At 43.9% G+C, this 14,543-nt stretch overlaps 1 long non-coding RNA gene across 8 annotated transcripts in view; it reads left to right on the forward strand.

The window, feature by feature from the left end:
- Positions 1-14,543, forward strand: part of LOC307181178 — a 523,312-nt gene that overhangs the window by 465,825 nt on the left and 42,944 nt on the right. The gene's annotated exons all lie outside the window — the stretch shown is intronic.

The following is a 14,543-nucleotide window of genomic DNA, read 5'->3' on the forward strand; positions in this document are numbered from 1 at the left end:
CAGCCTTACTTCAGTCTATTTTTGGACGATAGCTGTCATTTATAACTCTGCAGGTTTGTGAATTACAGTGCCCCTGAGCTCCTTTCTTCAACTCGCTTTCTTGTGACCTGGCCGCAACACCGCAGGATGGCTTCAGGACCTAATCTGGTTCCGGCACGGCACGCTGAGCCTTTGGTTAATTCCTCTTCCTGGTGGGAAATGAGAGTTAAATTTGCCCGTCCAGACACCTCCAGCTAGTCTCTCATTGGTTCTCGCTATTCCTGTTCATCTTCCGCAGAAATTGCAAACTGGGCCAAACAGGAGGTTAAAGGGACTGACTCTCCAAGTCGGGAGAGTGTTAGTAAAGCGTCTGGAATGTTGCACCCGAGTACCAGGGTACGAAAACTGAGACATATTTGAACACGTCTCCCGATCACATGGTTGATCATACTCTAGGTTCCACATGCATGTTTTAGCTGAAGGAAGAATACCTTAAACCTGGGTAGTTGAAACCCGTGGAATGGGTACCATGCAATATGACTTCAAAGTGTCTTCATTTGCGCACCGAACCTCTCCAATCCTATCACTGCTGCGTTTATGCCCCTGTACACATGCTTGATTCTCTTTTGGAGACATAGCAATCCATAGGTTTTAAGATACTTACTAGTCAGGAACATTCTTAGGCGTTTAATATGGGGTGTTGAGTCCATTTCATTGAGAAAGGAGTAGCTCTTGTCTATTCCATATTTGGCTTAAGGAACTTTATCTGTGCTCATTTCAATCTCTGGTTTTATGCAGCACCCCAACTCACCTTTCCCCTTAAGCAAGCATAAGTTGGTTTTCTAAATTTGAGTCCCTGTTCTGTTCTGTAATTCAGTTCCTGTGTAGCCAAGTTTACATTCCGTGTATTACTGATATCTTATGATGTTTCTTTTTCTGTGTGACTTATTTCAGTTAGAATCATCGTACCTGAATCTACTCATTATGCTGCTACGGGCCTGATGACATAGATTTCATTGCTGAGTGATACTGCATTGTACGTAAGTACCACAAGTTCTTTATCCATTTTTCACTTTCTGCGATGTTGAACTTGTACTGTAAACGAGGTTCTTGTAAACAGAGCCGTTCCAAACTTTGGGGTGGCTGTGTCTTTTTGATTTTAATTTCCCTAAGCTATAGGACCATAAGTGGAATTGCCCTAGGCTCTGTTGCTTTGTTTTTTAGATGTTTCAGGAAACACCATACACTTCTCCCGAGTGGTTGTTGGCAATTTACATCCCGCCCATCAGCATAACAAGGCTCCCAGTTCTCCATGGCCTGTCCTGCTTTTCTGGATTTTACACTTTTTTCAGATGGCCCTTTTGACCGGGGGGAAGTGAGACTTCATTGTAGTGCAGATTTCCTTTGCAAGCTTGCTTGGTTGGCCAAAAAGGGCGTATGCGTTTTTTCCTGAATATATTCAGGAAAAAACGCATACGCCCTTTTTGGCCAAGTGCATCATTGTGGACGTTCTGCCTCTTTTCCTATGCTTTCAATGCAATTCCAGTCTACCTCCTGAAATCGGTTTCCTGCAATTCTGCCCCGCTTTCAAGTCCTCTTGGCAGCCTTACTTCAGTCTATTTTTGGACGATAGCTGTCATTTATAACTCTGCAGGTTTGTGAATTACAGTGCCCCTGAGCTCCTTTGTTCAACTCGCTTTCTTTTGAGCTGGCCGCAACACCGCAGGATGGCTTCAGGCTCTAATCTGGTTCCGGTACGGCACGCTGAGCCTTTGGTTAATTCCTCTTCCTGGTGGGAAATGAGAGTTAAATTTGCCCGTCCAGACACCTCCAGCTAGCCTCTCATTGGTTCTTGCTATTCCTGTTCATCTTCCGCAGAAATTGCAAACTGGGCCAAACAGGAGGTTAAAGGCGCTGACTCTCCAAGTGGGGAGAGTGTTAGTAAAGCGTCTGGAATGTTGCACCCGAGTACCAGGGGAGGAAAACTGAGACATATTTGAACACGTCTCCCGTTCACATGGTTGATCATACTTGGGTTCCACATGCATGTTTTAGCTGAAGGAAGAATACCTTAAACCTGGGTAGTTGAAACCCGTGGAATGGGTACCATGCAATATGACTTCAAAGGGTCTTCATTTGCTCACCGAACCTCTCCAATCCTATCACTGCTGCGTTTATGCCCCTGTACACATGCTTGATTCTCTTTCGGAGACATAGCAATCCATAGGTTTTAAGATACTTACTAGTCAGGTACATTCTTAGGCGTTTAATATGCGGTGTTGAGTCCATTTCGTTGAGCAAGGAGTAGCTCTTGTCTATTCCATATTTGGCTTAAGGAACTTTATCTGTGCTCATTTCAATCTCTGGTTTTATGCAGCAACCCAACTCACCTTTCCCCTTAAGCAAGCATAAGTTGGTTTTCTAAATTTGAGACCCTGTTCTGTTTTGGAATTCAGTTCCTGTGTAGCCAAGTTTACATTCCGTGTATTAGTGATATCTTATGATGTTTCTTTTTCTGTGTGACTTATTTCAGTTAGAATCATCGTACCTGAATCTACTCATTATGCTGCTACGGGCCTGATGACATAGATTTCATTGCTGAGTGATACTGCATTGTACGTAAGTACCACAAGTTCTTTATCCATTTTTCACTTTCTGCGATGTTGAACTTGTACTGTAAACGAGGTTCTTGTAAACAGAGCCGTTCCAAACTTTGGGGTGGCTGTGTCTTTTTGATTTTAATTTCCCTAAGCTATAGGACCATAAGTGGAATTGCCCTAGGCTCTGTTGCTTTGTTTTTTAGATGTTTCAGGAAACACCATACACTTCTCCCGAGTGGTTGTTGGCAATTTACATCCCGCCCATCAGCATAACAAGGCTCCCAGTTCTCCATGGCCTGTCCTGCCTTTCTGGATTTTACACTTTTTTCAGATGGCCCTTTTGACCGGGGGGAAGTGAGACTTCATTGTAGTGCAGATTTCCTTTGCAAGCTTGCTTGGTTGGCCAAAAAGGGCGTATGCGTTTTTTCCTGAATATATTCAGGAAAAAACGCATACGCCCTTTTTGGCCAAGTGCATCATTGTGGACGTTCTGCCTCTTTTCCTATGCTTTCAATGCAATTCCAGTCTACCTCCTGAAATCGGTTTCCTGCAATTCTGCCCCGCTTTCAAGTCCTCTTGGCAGCCTTACTTCAGTCTATTTTTGGACGATAGCTGTCATTTATAACTCTGCAGGTTTGTGAATTACAGTGCCCCTGAGCTCCTTTCTTCAACTCGCTTTCTTGTGACCTGGCCGCAACACCACAGGATGGCTTCAGGACCTAATCTGGTTCCGGCACGGCACGCTGAGCCTTTGGTTAATTCCTCTTCCTGGTGGGAAATGAGAGTTAAATTTGCCCGTCCAGACACCTCCAGCTAGTCTCTCATTGGTTCTCGCTATTCCTGTTCATCTTCCGCAGAAATTGCAAACTGGGCCAAACAGGAGGTTAAAGGGACTGACTCTCCAAGTTGGGAGAGTGTTAGTAAAGCGTCTGGAATGTTGCACCCGAGTACCAGGGTACGAAAACTGAGACATATTTGAACACGTCTCCCGATCACATGGTTGATCATACTCTAGGTTCCACATGCATGTTTTAGCTGAAGGAAGAATACCTTAAACCTGGGTAGTTGAAACCCGTGGAATGGGTACCATGCAATATGACTTCAAAGTGTCTTCATTTGCGCACCGAACTTCTCCAATCCTATCACTGCTGCGTTTATGCCCCTGTACACATGCTTGATTCTCTTTTGGAGACATAGCAATCCATAGGTTTTAAGATACTTACTAGTCAGGAACATTCTTAGGCGTTTAATATGGGGTGTTGAGTCCATTTCGTTGAGCAAGGAGTAGCTCTTGTCTATTCCATATTTGGCTTAAGGAACTTTATCTGTGCTCATTTCAATCTCTGGTTTTATGCAGCACCCCAACTCACCTTTCCCCTTAAGCAAGCATAAGTTGGTTTTCTAAATTTGAGTCCCTGTTCTGTTCTGTAATTCAGTTCCTTTGTAGCCAAGTTTACATTCCGTGTATTACTGATATCTTATGATGTTTCTTTTTCTGTGTGACTTACTTAAGTTAGAATCATCATACCTGAATCCACTCATTGTGCTGCTAAGTGCCTGATGACACAGATTTCATTGCTGAGTGATATTGCTTTGTAAGTAAATACCACAAGTTCTTTATCCATTTTTCACTTTCTGTGATGTTGAACTTGTACTGTAAACGAGGTTCTTGTAAACAGAGCCGTTCCAAACTTTGGGGTGGCTGTGTCTTTTTGATTTTAATTTCCCTAAGCTATAGGACCATAAGTGGAAGTGCCCTAGTTTCTGTTGCTTTGTTTTTTAGATGTTTCAGGAAACACCATACACTTCTCCCGAGTGGTTGTTGGCAATTTACATCCCGCCCATCAGCATAACAAGTCTCCCAGTTCTCCATGGCCTGTCCTGCCTTTCTGGATTTTACACTTTTTTCAGATGGCCCTTTTGACTGGGGGGAAGTGAGACTTCATTGTAGTGCAGATTTCCTTTGCAAGCTTGCTTGGTTGGCCAAAAAGGGCGTATGCATTTTTTCCTGAATATATTCAGGAAAAAACGCATACGCCCTTTTTGGCCAAGTGCATCATTGTGGACGTTCTGCCTCTTTTCCTATGCTTTCAATGCAATTCCAGTCTACCTCCAGAAATCGGTTTCCTGCAATTCTGCCCCGCTTTCAAGTCCTCTTGGCAGCCTTACTTCAGTCTATTTTTGGACGATAGCTGTCATTTACAACTCTGCAGGTTTGTGAATTACAGTGCCCCTGAGCTCCTTTCTTCAACTCGCTTTCTTTTGAGCTGGCCGCAACACCGCAGGATGGCTTCAGGACCTAATCTGGTTCTGGTACGGCACACTGTGCCTTTGGTTATTTCCTCTTCCTGGTGGGAAATGAGAGTTAAATTTGCCCGTCCAGACACCTCCAGCTAGCCTCTCATTGGTTCTCGCTATTCCTGTTCATCTTCCGCAGAAATTGCAAACTGGGCCAAACAGGAGGTTAAAGGCGCTGACTCTCCAAGTGGGGAGAGTGTTAGTAAAGCGTCTGGAATGTTGCACCCGAGTACCAGGGGAGGAAAACTGAGACATATTTGAACACGTCTCCCGTTCACATGGTTGATCATACTTGGGTTCCACATGCATGTTTTAGCTGAAGGAAGAATACCTTAAACCTGGAGAGTTAAGACCCGTGTAATGGGTACCATGCAATATGACTTCAAAGGGTCTTCATTTGCTCACCGAACCTCTCCAATCCTATCACTGCTGCGTTTATGCCCCTGTACACATGCTTGATTCTCTTTCGGAGACATAGCAATCCATAGGTTTTAAGATACTTACTAGTCAGGTACATTCTTAGGCGTTTAATATGGGGTGTTGAGTCCATTTCGTTGAGCAAGGAGTAGCTCTTGTCTATTCCATATTTGGCTTAAAGAACTTTATCTGTGCTCATTTCAATCTCTGGTTTTATGCAGCACCCCAACTCACCTTTACCCTTAAGCAAGCATAAGTTGGTTTTCTAAATTTGAGACCCTGTTCTTTTCTGTAATTCAGTTCCTGTGCAGCCAAGTTTACATTCCGTGTATTACTGATATCTTATGATGTTTCTTTTTCTGTGTGACTTACTTCAGTTAGAATCATCATACCTGAATCCACTCATTGTGCTGCTAAGGGCCTGATGACACAGATTTCATTGCTGAGTGATATTGCTTTGTAAGTAAATACCACAACTTCTTTATCCATTTTTCACTTTCTGCGATGTTGAACTTGTGCTGTAAACGAGGTTCTTGTAAACAGAGCCGTTCCAAACTTTGGGGTGGCTGTGTCTTTTTGATTTTAATTTCCCTAAGCTATAGGACCATAAGTGGAAGTGCCCTAGGTTCTGTTGCTTTGTTTTTTAGATGTTTCAGGAAACACCATACACTTCTCCCGAGTGGTTGTTGGCAATTTACATCCCGCCCATCAGCATAACAAGGCTCCCAGTTCTCCATGGCCTGTCCTGCCTTTCTGGATTTTACACTTTTTTCAGATGGCCCTTTTGACCGGGGGGAAGTGAGACTTCATTGTAGTGCAGATTTCCTTTCCAAGCTTGCTTGGTTGGCCAAAAAGGGCGTATGCGTTTTTTCCTGAATATATTCAGGAAAAAACGCATACGCCCTTTTTGGCCAAGTGCATCATTGTGGACGTTCTGCCTCTTTTCCTATGCTTTCAATGCAATTCCAGTCTACCTCCTGAAATCGGTTTCCTGCAATTCTGCCCCGCTTTCAAGTCCTCTTGGCAGCCTTACTTCAGTCTATTTTTGGACGATGGCTGTCATTTATAACTCTGCAGGTTTGTGAATTACAGTGCCCCTGAGCTCCTTTCTTCAACTCGCTTTCTTGTGACCTGGCCGCAACACCGCAGGATGGCTTCAGGACCTAATCTGGTTCCGGCATGGCATGCTGAGCCTTTGGTTAATTCCTCTTCCTGGTGGGAAATGAGAGTTAAATTTGCCCGTCCAGACACCTCCAGCTAGCCTCTCATTGGTTCTCGCTATTCCTGTTCATCTTCCGCAGAAATTGCAAACTGGGCCAAACAGGAGGTTAAAGGGACTGACTCTCCAAGTCGGGAGAGTGTTAGTAAAGCGTCTGGAATGTTGCACCCAAGTACCAGGGTACAAAAACTGAGACATATTTGAACACGTATCCCGATCACATGGTTGATCATACTCTAGGTTCCACATGCATGTTTTAGCTGAAGGAAGAATACCTTAAACCAGGGTAGTTGAAACCTGTGGAATGGGTAGCATGCAATATGACTTCAAAGGGTCTTCATTTGCTCACCGAACCTCTCCAATCCTATCACTGCTGCGTTTATGCCCCTGTACACATGCTTGATTCTCTTTTGGAGACATAGCAATCCATAGGTTTTAAGATACTTACTAGTCAGGAACATTCTTAGGCGTTTAATATGGGGTGTTGAGTCCATTTCGTTGAGCAAGGAGTAGCTCTTGTCTATTCCATATTTGGCTTAAGGAACTTTATCTGTGCTCATTTCAATCTCTGGTTTTATGCAGCACCCCAACTCACCTTTACCCTTAAGCAAGCATAAGTTGGTTTTCTAAATTTGAGACACTGTTCTGTTCTGTAATTCAGTTCCTGTGTAGGCAAGTTTACATTCCGTGTATTAGTGATATCTTATGATGTTTCTTTTTCTGTGTGACTTATTTCAGTTAGAATCATCATACCTGAATCCACTCATTTTGATGCTACGGGCCTGATGACATAGATTTCATTGCTGAGTGATATTGCTTTGTAAGTGAATACCACAACTTCTTACTCCATTTTTCACTTTCTGCGATGTTGAACTTGTACTGTAAACGAGGTTCTTGTAAACAGAGCCGTTCCAAACTTTGGGGTGGCTGTGTCTTTTTGATTTTAATTTCCCTAAGCTATAGGACCATAAGTGGAAGTGCCCTAGGCTCTGTTGCTTTGTTTTTTAGATGTTTCAGGAAACACCATACACTTCTCCCAAGTGTCTGTTGGCAATTTACATCCCGCCCATCAGCATAACAAGGCTCCCAGTTCTCAATGGCCTGTTGCCTTTCTGGATTTTACACTTTTTCCAGATGGCCCTTTTGACCGGGGGGAAGTGAGACTTCATTGTAGTGCAGATTTCCTTTGCAAGCTTGCTTGGTTGGCCAAAAAGGGCGTATGCGTTTTTTCCTGAATATATTCAGGAAAAAACGCATACGCCCTTTTTGGCCAAGTGCATCATTGTGGACGTTCTGCCTCTTTTCCTATGCTTTCAATGCAATTCCAGTCTACCTCCTGAAATCGGTTTCCTGCAATTCTGCCCCGCTTTCAAGTCCTCTTGGCAGCCTTACTTCAGTCTATTTTTGGACGATAGCTGTCATTTATAACTCTGCAGGTTTGTGAATTACAGTGCCCCTGAGCTCCTTTCTTCAACTCGCTTTCTTGTGACCTGGCCGCAACACCGCAGAATGGCTTCAGGCCCTAATCTGGTTCCGGCCCGGCATGCTGAGCCTTTGGTAAATTCCTCTTCCTGGTGGGAAATGAGAGTTAAATTTGCCCGTCCAGACACCTCCAGCTAGCCTCTCATTGGTTCTCGCTATTCCTGTTCATCTTCCGCAGAAATTGCAAACTGGGCCAAACAGGAGGTTAAAGGGACTGACTCTCCAAGTGGGGAGAGTGTTAGTAAAGCGTCTGGAATGTTGCACCCGAGTAGCAGGGGAGGAAAACTGAGACATATTTGAACACGTCTCCCGTTCACATGGTTGATCATACTCTGGGTTCCACATGCATGTTTTAGCTGAAGGAAGAATACCTTAAACCTGGGTAGTTGAAACCCGTGGAATGGGTACCATGCAATATGACTTCAAAGGGTCTTCATTTGCTCACCGAACCTCTCCAATCCTATCACTGCTGCGTTTATTCCCCTGTACACACGCTTGATTCTCTTTTGGAGACATAGCAATCCATAGGTTTTAAGATACTTACTAGTCAGGTACATTCTTAGGGGTTTAATATGGGGTTTTGAGTCCATTTCGTTGAGCAAGGAGTAGCTCTTGTCTATTCCATATTTGGCTTAAGGAACTTTATCTGTGCTCATTTCAATCTCTGGTTTTATGCAGCACCCCAACTCACCTTTCCCCTTAAGCAAGCATAAGTTGGTTTTCTAAATTTGAGACCCTGTTCTGTTCTGTAATTCAGTTCCTGTGTAGCCAAGTTTACATTCCGTGTATTACTGATATCTTATGATGTTTCTTTTTCTGTGTGACTTATTTCAGTTAGAATCATCATACCTGAATCCACTCATTGTGCTGCTAAGGGCCTGATGACACAGATTTCATTGCTGAGTGATATTGCTTTGTAAGTAAATACCACAACTTCTTTATCCATTTTTCACTTTCTGCGATGTTGAACTTGTACTGTAAACGAGGTTCTTGTAAACAGAGCCATTCCAAACTTTGGGGTGGCTGTGTCTTTTTGATTTTAATTTCCCTAAGCTATAGGACCATAAGTGGAAATGCCCTAGGTTCTGTTGCTTTGTTTTTTAGATGTTTCAGGAAACACCATACACTTCTCCCGAGTGGTTGTTGGCAATTTACATCCCGCCCATCAGCATAACAAGGCTCCCAGTTCTCCATGGCCTGTCCTGCCTTTCTGGATTTTACACTTTTTTCAGATGGCCCTTTTGACCGGGGGGAAGTGAGACTTCATTGTAGTGCAGATTTCCTTTGCAAGCTTGCTTGGTTGGCCAAAAAGTGCGTATGCGTTTTTTCCTGAATATATTCAGGAAAAAACGCATATGCCCTTTTTGGCCAAGTGCATCATTGTGGACGTTCTGCCTCTTTTCCTATGCTTTCAATGCAATTCCAGTCTACCTCCTGAAATCGGTTTCCTGCAATTCTGCCCCGCTTTCAAGTCCTCTTGGCAGCCTTACTTCAGTCTATTTTTGGACGATAGCTGTCATTTATAACTCTGCAGGTTTGTGAATTACAGTGCCCCTGAGCTCCTTTCTTCAACTCGCTTTCTTTTGAGCTGGCCGCAACACCGCAGGGTGGCTTCAGGCCCTAATCTGGTTCCGGTACGGCACGCTGAGCCTTTGGTTATTTCCTCTTCCTGGTGGGAAATGAGAGTTAAATTTGCCCGTCCAGACACCTCCAGCTAGCCTCTCATTGGTTCTCGCTATTCCTGTTCATCTTCCGCAGAAATTGCAAACTGGGCCAAACAGGAGGTTAAAGGCGCTGACTCTCCAAGTGGGGAGAGTGTTAGTAAAGCGTCTGGAATGTTGCACCCGAGTACCAGGGGAGGAAAACTGAGAAATATTTGAACACGTCTCCCGTTCACATGGTTGATCATACTTGGGATCCACATGCATGTTTTAGCTGAAGGAAGAATACCTTAAACCTGGAGAGTTGAGACCCGTGTAATGGGTACCATGCAATATGACTTCAAAGGGTCTTCATTTGCTCACCGAACCTCTCCAATCCTATCACTGCTGCGTTTATGCCCCTGTACACATGCTTGATTCTCTTTTGGAGACATAGCAATCCATAGGTTTTAAGATACTTACTAGTCAGGTACATTCTTAGGCGTTTAATATGCGGTGTTGAGTCCATTTCGTTGAGCAAGGAGTAGCTCTTGTCTATTCCATATTTGACTTAAGGAACTTTATCTGTGCTCTTTTCAATCTCTGGTTTTATGCAGCACCCCAACTCACCTTTACCCTTAAGCAAGCATAAGTTGGTTTTCTAAATTTTAGACCCTGTTCTGTTTTGGAATTCAGTTCCTGTGTAGCCAAGATTACATTCCGTGTATTAGTGATATCTTATGATGTTTCTTTTTCTGTGTGACTTATTTCAGTTAGAATCATCGTACCTGAATCCACTCATTGTGCTGCTAAGGGCCTGATGACATAGATTTCATTGCTGAGTGATATTGCTTTGTAAGTAAATACCACAACTTCTTTATCCATTTTTCACTTTCTGCGATGTTGAACTTGTACTGTAAACGAGGTTCTTGTAAACAGAGCCATTCCAAACTTTGGGGTGGCTGTGTCTTTTTGATTTTAATTTCCCTAAGCTATAGGACCATAAGTGGAAGTGCCCTAGGTTCTGTTGCTTTGTTTTTTACATGTTTCAGGAAACACCATACACTTCTCCCGAGTGGTTCTTGGCAATTTACATCCCGCCCATCAGCATAACAAGGCTCCCAGTTCTCCATGGCCTGTCCTGCCTGTCTGGATTTTACACTTCTTTCAGATGGCCCTTTTGACCGGGGGGAAGTGAGACTTCATTGTAGTGCAGATTTCCTTTGCAAGCTTGCTTGGTTGGCCAAAAAGGGCGTATGTGTTTTTTCCTGAATATATTCAGGAAAAAACGCATACGCCCTTTTTGGCCAAGTGCATCATTGTGGACGTTCTGCTTCTTTTCCTATGCTTTCAATGCAATTCCAGTCTACCTCCAGAAATCGGTTTCCTGCAATTCTGCCCTGCTTTCAAGTCCTCTTGGCAGCCTTACTTCAGTCTATTTTTGGACGATAGCTGTCATTTATAACTCTGCAGGTTTGTGAATTACAGTGCCCCTGAGCTCCTTTCTTCAACTCGCTTTCTTTTGAGCTGGCCGCAACACCGCAGGATGGCTTCAGGCCCTAATCTGGTTCCGGCACGGCACGCTGAGCCTTTGGTTATTTCCTCTTCCTGGTGGGAAATGAGAGTTAAATTTGCCCGTCCAGACACCTCCAGCTAGCCTCTCATTGGTTCTCGCTATTCCTCTTCATCTTCCGCAGAAATTGCAAACTGGGCCAAACAGGAGGTTAAAGGCGCTGACTCTCCAAGTGGGGAGAGTGTTAGTAAAGCGTCTGGAATGTTGCACCCGAGTACCAGGGGAGGAAAACTGAGACATATTTGAACACGTCTCCCGATCACATGGTTGATCATACTCTAGGTTCCATATGCATGTTTTAGCTGAAGGAAGAATACCTTAAACCTGGGTAGTTGAAACCCGTGGAATGGGTACCATGCAATATGACTTCAAAGGGTCTTCATTTGCTCACCGAACCCCTCCAATCCTATCACTGCTGCGTTTATGCCCCTGTACACATGCTTGATTCTCTTTCGGAGACATAGCAATCCATAGGTTTTAAGATACTTACTAGTCAGGTACATTCTTAGGCGTTTAATATGGGGTGTTGAGTCCATTTCGTTGAGCAAGGAGTAGCTCTTGTCTATTCCATATTTGGCTTAAGGAACTTTATCTGTGCTCATTTCAATCTCTGGTTTTATGCAGCACCCCAACTCACCTTTACCCTTAAGCAAGAATAAGTTGGTTTTCTAAATTTGAGACCCTGTTCTGTTCTGTAATTCAGTTCCTGTGTAGCCAAGTTTACATTCCGTGTATTACTGATATCTTATGATGTTTCTTTTTCTGTGTGACTTATTTCAGTTAAAATCATCATACCTGAATCCACTCATTGTGCTGCTAAGGGCCTGATGACACAGATTTCATTGCTGAGTGATATTGCTTTGTAAGTAAATACCACAACTTCTTTCTCCATTTTTCACTTTCTGCGATGTTGAACTTGTACTGTAAACGAGGTTCTTGTAAACAGAGGCGTCCCAAACTTTGGGGTGGCTGTGTCTTTTTGATTTTAATTTCCCTAAGCTATAGGACCATAAGTGGAATTGCCCTAGGTTCTGTTGCTTTGTTTTTTAGATGTTTCAGGAAACACCATACACTTCTCCCGAGTGGTTGTTGGCAATTTACATCCCGCCCATCAGCATAACAAGGCTCCGAGTTCTCCATGGCCTGTCCTGCCTTTCTGGATTTTACACTTTTTTCAGATGGCCCTTTTGACCGGGGAGAAGTGAGACTTCATTGTAGTGCAGATTTCCTTTGCAAGCTTGCTTGGTTGGCCAAAAAGTGCGTATGCGTTTTTTCCTGAATATATTCAGGAAAAAACGCATATGCCCTTTTTGGCCAAGTGCATCATTGTGGACGTTCTGCCTCTTTTCCTATGCTTTCAATGCAATTCCAGTCTACCTCCTGAAATCGGTTTCCTGCAATTCTGCCCCGCTTTCAAGTCCTCTTGGCAGCCTTACTTCAGTCTATTTTTGGACGATAGCTGTCATTTATAACTCTGCAGGTTTGTGAATTACAGTGCCCCTGAGCTCCTTTCTTCAACTCGCTTTCTTGTGACCTGGCCGCAACACCGCAGGATGGCTTCAGGCCCTAATCTGGTTCCGGCACGGCACGCTGAGCCTTTGGTTATTTCCTCTTCCTGGTGGGAAATGAGAGTTATATTTGCCCGTCCAGACACCTCCAGCTAGTCTCTCATTGGTTCTCGCTATTCCTGTTCATCTTCCGCAGAAATTGCAAACTGGGCCAAACAGGAGGTTAAAGGCGCTGACTCTCCAAGTGGGGAGAGTGTTAGTAAAGCGTCTGGAATGTTGCACCCGAGTACCAGGGGAGGAAAACTGAGACATATTTGAACACGTCTCCCGTTCACATGGTTGATCATACTTGGGTTCCACATGCATGTTTTAGCTGAAGGAAGAATACCTTAAACCTGGAGAGTTAAGACCCGTGTAATGGGTACCATGCAATATGACTTCAAAGGGTCTTCATTTGCTCACCGAACCTCTCCAATCCTATCACTGCTGCGTTTATGCCCCTGTACACATGCTTGATTCTCTTTCGGAGACATAGCAATCCATAGGTTTTACGATACTTACTAGTCAGGTACATTCTTAGGCGTTTAATATGCGGTGTTGAGTCCATTTCGTTGAGCAAGGAGTAGTTCTTGTCTATTCCATATTTGACTTAAGGAACTTTATCTGTGCTCATTTCAATCTCTGGTTTTATGCAGCACCCCAACTCACCTTTACCCTTAAGCAAGCATAAGTTGGTTTTCTAAATTTGAGACCCTGTTCTGTTCTGTAATTCAGTTCCTGTGTAGCCAAGTTTACATTCCGTGTATTACTGATATCTTATGATGTTTCTTTTTCTGTGTGACTTACTTCAGTTAGAATCATCATACCTGAATCCACTCATTGTGCTGCTAAGGGCCTGATGACACAGATTTCATTGCTGAGTGATATTGCTTTGTAAGTAAATACCACAACTTCTTTATCCATTTTTCACTTTCTGCGATGTTGAACTTGTACTGTAAACGAGGTTCTTGTAAACAGAGCCGTTCCAAACTTTGGGGTGGCTGTGTCTTTTTGATTTTAATTTCCCTAAGCTATAGGACCATAAGTGGAAGTGCCCTAGGTTCTGTTGCTTTGTTTTTTAGATGTTTCAGGAAACACCATACACTTCTCCCGAGTGGTTGTTGGCAATTTACATCCCGCCCATCAGCATAACAAGGCTCCCAGTTCTCCATGGCCTGTCCTGCCTTTCTGGATTTTACACTTTTTTCAGATGGCCCTTTTGACGGGGGGGAAGTGAGACTTCATTGTAGTGCAGATTTCCTTTGCAAGCTTGCTTGGTTGGCCAAAAAGGGCGTATGCGTTTTTTCCTGAATATATTCAGGAAAAAACGCATACGCCCTTTTTGGCCAAGTGCATCATTGTGGACGTTCTGCCTCTTTTCCTATGCTTTCAATGCAATTGCAGTCTACCTCCTGAAATCGGTTTCCTGCAATTCTGCCCCGCTTTCAAGTCCTCTTGGCAGCCTTACTTCAGTCTATTTTTGGACGATAGCTGTCATTTATAAGTCTGCAGGTTTGTGAATTACAGTGCCCCTGAGCTCCTTTCTTCAACTCGCTTTCTTTTGAGCTGGCCGCAACACCGCAGGATGGCTTCAGGCCCTAATCTGGTTCCGGCACGGCACGCTGAGCCTTTGGTTAATTCCTCTTCCTGGTGGGAAATGAGAGTTAAATTTGCCCGTCCAGACACCTCCAGCTAGCCTCTCATTGGTTCTCGCTATTCCTGTTCATCTTCCGCAGAAATTGCAAACTGGGCCAAACAGGAGGTTAAAGGGACTGACTCTCCAAGTGG

Source organism: Stenella coeruleoalba (assembly GCF_951394435.1).
Source record: "Stenella coeruleoalba genome assembly, contig: scaffold_184, whole genome shotgun sequence".
Taxonomy (NCBI): Eukaryota; Metazoa; Chordata; class Mammalia; order Artiodactyla; family Delphinidae; genus Stenella; species Stenella coeruleoalba.